Source organism: Perna viridis, chromosome 5 (genome assembly GCF_037379345.1).
Source record: "Perna viridis isolate PV_CMFRI_1.1 ecotype Kerala chromosome 5, ASM3737934v1, whole genome shotgun sequence".
Classification (NCBI taxonomy): Eukaryota; Metazoa; Mollusca; class Bivalvia; order Mytilida; family Mytilidae; genus Perna; species Perna viridis.
The window spans coordinates 22,896,715-22,902,714 of record NC_142449.1 but is presented as its reverse complement, the minus strand read 5'-3'; the positions used below and the strand labels follow the sequence as shown (position 1 = coordinate 22,902,714).

Genomic DNA, 6,000 nt, shown 5'->3' with positions numbered 1-6,000 from the left:
GTACATTGTATTACTATTTCTTTAAATTCCATACTGAATAGTACATGCCAAAATCTGTATCACATGCAAAATCAACAGGAGACTCCTATATCAACTCAGGGGCCACGGGCCCACAGGATGATATAGGTCCAGGGTTGATATCGCATATCAAACAGATTTTTGCATGTCATATTCGTTCTTTCTTATATTTTATCTATACAAAATGTACTTCAATTGTGCTCTATGCAAGGTGTGATATATGGTATGCAATATATGTCTAGGGGTGTGATATAGGGTTTGCGATATAGGTCTAAGGGTGCGATATGAGGTATGCAATACATGTGTCTGTGGATGTGATATATACGGTACTTGAAATGGGTTAGGGGTGTGATATACGGTATGTGATATAGGTCTAGGGGTGTAATATACAGTATGTGATACAGGTCTAGGGGTGTGATATAGAATGCAATATAGGTCTAGGGGTGTGATATACGGTATGCAATATAGGTCTAGGGGTGTGATATACAGTATGTGATACAGGTCTAGGGGTGTGATATAGGGTATGCAATATAGGTCTATGGGCGTGATATAGGGTATGAGATAAAGGTTTAGGGTCTGTGTGGAAGTTTTCTAGGAACATGTACAAGTGCCCATCATGTATGTGTAATGTCAAGGCTCCTGTGTCCATCTGCATGCCAGGGACATTACTTTATTTCATTGGATAAACCCCCTTTTTGATAGTTCAAGATTACTTATTGAATGTGATGATTATGCCACATGGCCTTATTTCATTCTTACCGTTGAAATAGAAACATTGTTTATGTCTCTGCTTTGAAATCAAAATAATGTAACAATTCTGCTTATTTTCTATTTTAAATACTTCATTGTTTGCTACATGTATGTACATGCAAAATGTGTTTACCATTTTATTTTATTTATATACATGTACATGTAGTAATTAACATATATGTACACAGTGCTTGCATTTTATGTACAGAAGTTAAATTCCAGTGATCAAACTAGTCACACATGCAATTTTCTAATAAAAAGGAGGGGTGCCAACCTCATGCACCCTCCCTTGGATCCGGCACTGTAATTAATACTTACTCGGCGGAGCGATATCTGTAGGTAAACTATGCAAGGAGAATCACCCGCGGAGTGTTATTTTGGTAGTTATATGTGGAAATGTCTACCCTGGTTACGTAATTTAGTTGCCCAAGTTAAGTCTATAAATAGACTTCCTTGACAAAAAACGGAAAGGCTAGTGATGAAGATTTTGTTATTAGTGAATATATAAGCACTTATGCCTGCATATGTTAAGTTCTTCAATATAGTTTTTTATTTTGAAAATGTATCTGAAGTCATACCTTTTGTCCTATGTATTCAATTAGATCTTTTTTTTTATTTCTGTGTATCTTTCGCCAAATGCACCAAGTTAAGTGAAAGATCCAGCCTTTAGTGGCGATCCTAGGGAAGACGGTGTGTGTTGCTTTGTCGGTTACTGTGCTGTATCATATTTTCGCATTTTTTAGCATATGTCAACAAAATCATATATATTTTGCAGATTTATTTGATACATGTATAAATTTTACCAGTTTTGTTTTTAATAATAAGCATGGAGTTTCTGGAAGATTTACTGTTAAAATAACAAAGATCGTGCGCAACGAAAAATACAAGTAGCCAATTTGATTCTAGTCTATGGCAGCTTCCATACAAAAATGGACACAAATCTACATAACTAATTAGAGGAATCTGGGTCATTTTAATGCTTTTTATTTAAGTAGCATTCCAGCTAAGAATCATGCAAAATGTGATACTTGGTTGGAAAGCCTACATATTTTTCATTTTTGATATTTTGTTTAAAATGCTTCAGTAAACAGAAATTAACATTTGGTTTTTCGTATAACCCGAGCTCATAGGAGATAAAAATTGTGTAGAATGCACTGTAAATTGGAATTTTAACGTTGATTATCTCTTAAGAGCAGATAGATATGAATGAATAATTACACATTTCATAATATAGACCCATAAAACAAGTTAATTACTAAAATAAAAACATGTAGCCTTTTTAGGTGTATCAATTTTTTAGATTTTGCATGATTCTTACAAAGACAGCTACTTAATTACTTCTGTGTAGGATAAACCCAGAAACATTGTCAGGATCAGTGAAAAAGAAAAAATGCAGGTAGAAATGAGAATGAAAAATGTTATTCATAATCAAGATTTCGTTACTGGTCGATTTTGCAAGTGTTTTGCTATTCTTTCATTAGCTGCAACTTTGTCATAAAACTCTTCCGGTATTTTTTGGTCTTTAACGTCGAACTTGAGAATCGTCTTAATGTAGTCCAGAAAGTCAAAAACAGCAATGTCAGCCATACTTAACTGAAAAAAATCATTTACAGATATGAGTGTCAAGTGGTGGGTCCATGTGTTGGAACCCCCCCCCCCAACACACACACACACACATTTCGTTAGAATATTTTGTTAATTTCATGCATTTTTTTCAGGGGCGGGAACATCAAATAATAGTCTGTACCTCCTCTTAAACGTCCTTTTTTTTCAAAATCTCTATATCCGTCCATAAAGCTCCCAATTATCTGTGTTATTGAATTGTTGTAGCTAGATTTTCGGATTCTATCTCAGTATGTCGGGTTTTGGCTAGGATTAATAACATTATAAAAAAATAGTTTTAATTATTGCTGTGACAAAATGAATTAAAATAAAATTTCATTTAAGTTTTGTAATAAGTCAATTCGAAGATAATTAAAATTTTCGAACACAACTTGCAGACCAAAAATGGTTTGGTTAATGATGTATTTGTTGACAACTTACTTTCGAGCCAACTATTAAACTTTCCCCGTTGTTCTTCAGCAAATCAGAAACGTATTTAAAAAAACTTCTCCATTGAGGACTCCTTTACTTTTTTCAACAACTCAGCCTGTGAGAATATAAAAAATACTTCTGTAACTGAAGACAGTTACCTATCCTCCCTTAATTTGGTATGCGATTTTATACCTCTACAATTCGTACGAATCGTGCACTAAATTTGAAGCTAAATTTTAAATGCCAGTTCTAAATACTCTTGAGGGATCAATTATACAAGAAATGGACGGAAGATCGCAAGAATTAAATGAAAGGAAATCTCTGGTTCGCCATATTTATGCCAAAGGGTAGTAGTGGAATTCTGATTGTCCTTCGTGGTTAGGATATCTAGCTGTCGTGAACAACATGCACTTAAAAAACAGTAGGTTGTTTAATCATTTACCTTTTTCGCCTCATCACTCTCGAGATCATGAAACAGTATTTGCCATAATTCTCGATTCAGATCCATTAACGTTTCAACTACAGCATCGATACGGGCACCTTCTAGTCTGTCCTTACCAGAAAATCCTAAAATGCATCGACTGTTAAAGTGTAAAAAGAATAACAAATGCAATTGAATGTGAGATCAATACTAAATAAAATGCTACGAATGGCGAAGCTTCATACGACCACAGAGGGTAAACCCTGAACAGTTGGAACACGTGACCAGAATCTAATACAAGAACCAATTATACCAATTAAGCTAATATTATTTTCATAACTAGATGATTAGAATTTGATTCAATTTATTTCTTTGATCAATACATATTTTCATGATCGATGGTAGCGTACTCACCTCGAGTGTGGGGTATTGCTTATACCAAATATTTTTAAACTGGTCTAATCATCGTTTAACATCAAGCACAATGGATATAAAAGATAAACTGAGGAGTCGGAATTACCCGAGTACAGAGTAACACAATAGTGCCTTTTTGTGACCTGTCGAGTATCCGAGCAATTAGATTGTACCAATCATGTGAGTAAAGTCATAGGGAGGGTGCATCGGAGAGAGCTCAACACCTTATCAAATTGAAAATTTTCGAAAGTGTTATTATCTCTTAAGTAAGCCTAGAAATTGATATTTTTATTCAACTATTTTGTAAATTCATTATTAAGCACAAGTGAATAACATTCCTATCGTTCAGACTATTCTTAAATCTTTAGGGGGGAGACACCGGGATGCACCACAGCAATTAAGCAATTATTGTTACCTAAAATTAATTCCGCTGATAAACCGAAATATGATATACAGTACCTCATAAAGCAAAAATTAATTCAAATATCCAAATAAAAAATATATCATCAAAATATAGCTTAAAAGATTAAATATTCTGACGCGTACCAAGCTGGTCGGCAAGGTATCTATTGATGGCTCCGGCCTGGTGTATCATAGTTCCATCAACCGTGAGAACTGGAATCTGTCCATAAGGTGTTTCTGTAATTTTGTTTAATATACAATTTCAATCAGTTAAATATAAAAAATTATGTCTTCACTTCCAATAAAATTTCAGCAAATTCGTTGAGTGGTTCAGGGGTAATACTGCATGCTTGATATAAAACATTTAAGTAGGATTTTCTCCCTTTGCGATTACATTTAAAATCAATATTTTTTTCAACACCTCGAGACCCGACCAAAGCTAACCACAGAGAAGCCATTACACAAATGTATCTTTAAAATTAAATGAAACTGACAGAATAACAAGAGGCTCCCAGGAGCCTGAATCGCTCACCTGATTGAAATTTGCCTCAAGAAGTCTTTGATACTAGGACTTATCATAAGATCTTTTCAACAATTGAAAGTTTCTTTTAATCTATCATAGTTTTCAAGATATTGACTGAAAACTGTTAAAAAAGTCATTTTCCCCTTTCAAAGGCAATAACTCTTACAAGGAGGCGTCTGACAACTTTTATCCCTTAAGACTTTTGTAGTCCTAATAATATAGATCATTTCAGCTACTGAAAGAATTTGGCTAAACCTAACGGTTTTGGAGATATATGCGAAAAACTACTGTCTGACCCCTATGTTATATTTTAAGTAACGGCGGCCATGTTTTACGACAAACCAAAAATCCCCACATCAGTTCTATGCAGGATACCCAAAGGAACATACATACCAAGTTTGGTTTCAATTGGTTATGTAATGTAAGAGGAGAAGATTTTTGAAAGAAATAACATTAAAAATAGTAAAAATCGTTGAAAAGGGGCAATAACTCCAATATGTCTTAACGGATAAAAACCAAGATTTGACCACAGATAGATCTAATCATGCTGAACACTTATACCCCGTCAGAATTTAGCTAAACCTAACGGTTTAGGAGATATATGCGAAAGACTACTGCCTGACCCCTATGTTTTATTTTTGGTAACTGCGGCCATGTTTTTCGACGAATCAAAAATTCGCACATCATTTCTATGCAGAATACCCCAAAGGAACATTCATACCAAGTTTGGTTCCAATTGGTCAAGCAGTGTCAGAGGAGAGGATTTTTTTTAAATTGTTAACGGCGACGACGGACGATGACGGACGCCAAGTGATGGCAATAGCTCACATGGCCTCCTGAAAGGTGAGCTAAAACACATTAATCTTGTTCGTATCAACATGCACCAGTTACTTACTTGGTTTAAACGTCTGCCAAGGTTCGCCTAGTTCCAGTCTTTCATCTTCATACTGGGTGCCAGACGCTGCAAACATCAGTCGAGCAAGTTCTGCCAAACCACGGGCATTGAAATATGACAGTTTGTGAGAAGGCATTGAAATATGACAGTTTGTAAGGAGGCATGGTGTGTATTCAGTTTACCCTGCAGCAAATGCAAATCAAGTTGGAGAATATAGAGTTCAAATGGACAACATTAGTAATATATATTTTTGTTCTGAATTTGAGCCAGGAAGTCAAAATATCGAGGTTAAAATATATAACGGGTTACGGCTAGTAAACATCAATAAATGTTACTACGGTAGCCGTTTGGAGTCATCATGAAAAAAAAAAAAAAAAAACTGCGAAATCAATTCGTTATAACTCTCGTTGAATTATGAGATAATATAGATACTATAACTACTATTATGGCAATCCTTTTCGACATCTTACAAGCAATTGAAGTAGTTCGATCAGTGTGTATGTATTTTACTCATGTCATTAGATCTTATGTTAATTTAGTACC

General features: G+C 34.7%; 1 pseudogene across 1 annotated transcript; it reads right to left on the bottom strand.

Annotated features, from left to right (window-relative positions):
* Nucleotides 1–1,531: 1,531 nt before the first annotated feature.
* LOC148616554 (glutathione S-transferase 3-like) lies at nucleotides 1,532–5,728 on the bottom strand (annotated as a pseudogene). Its single transcript, XR_015922235.1, has 5 exons — nucleotides 5,458–5,728; nucleotides 4,184–4,276; nucleotides 3,245–3,369; nucleotides 2,812–2,917; nucleotides 1,532–2,361 (listed from the first exon to the last, which is right to left on the bottom strand). The product of XR_015922235.1 is annotated as a glutathione S-transferase 3-like (transcript).
* Nucleotides 5,729–6,000: the final 272 nt, after the last annotated feature.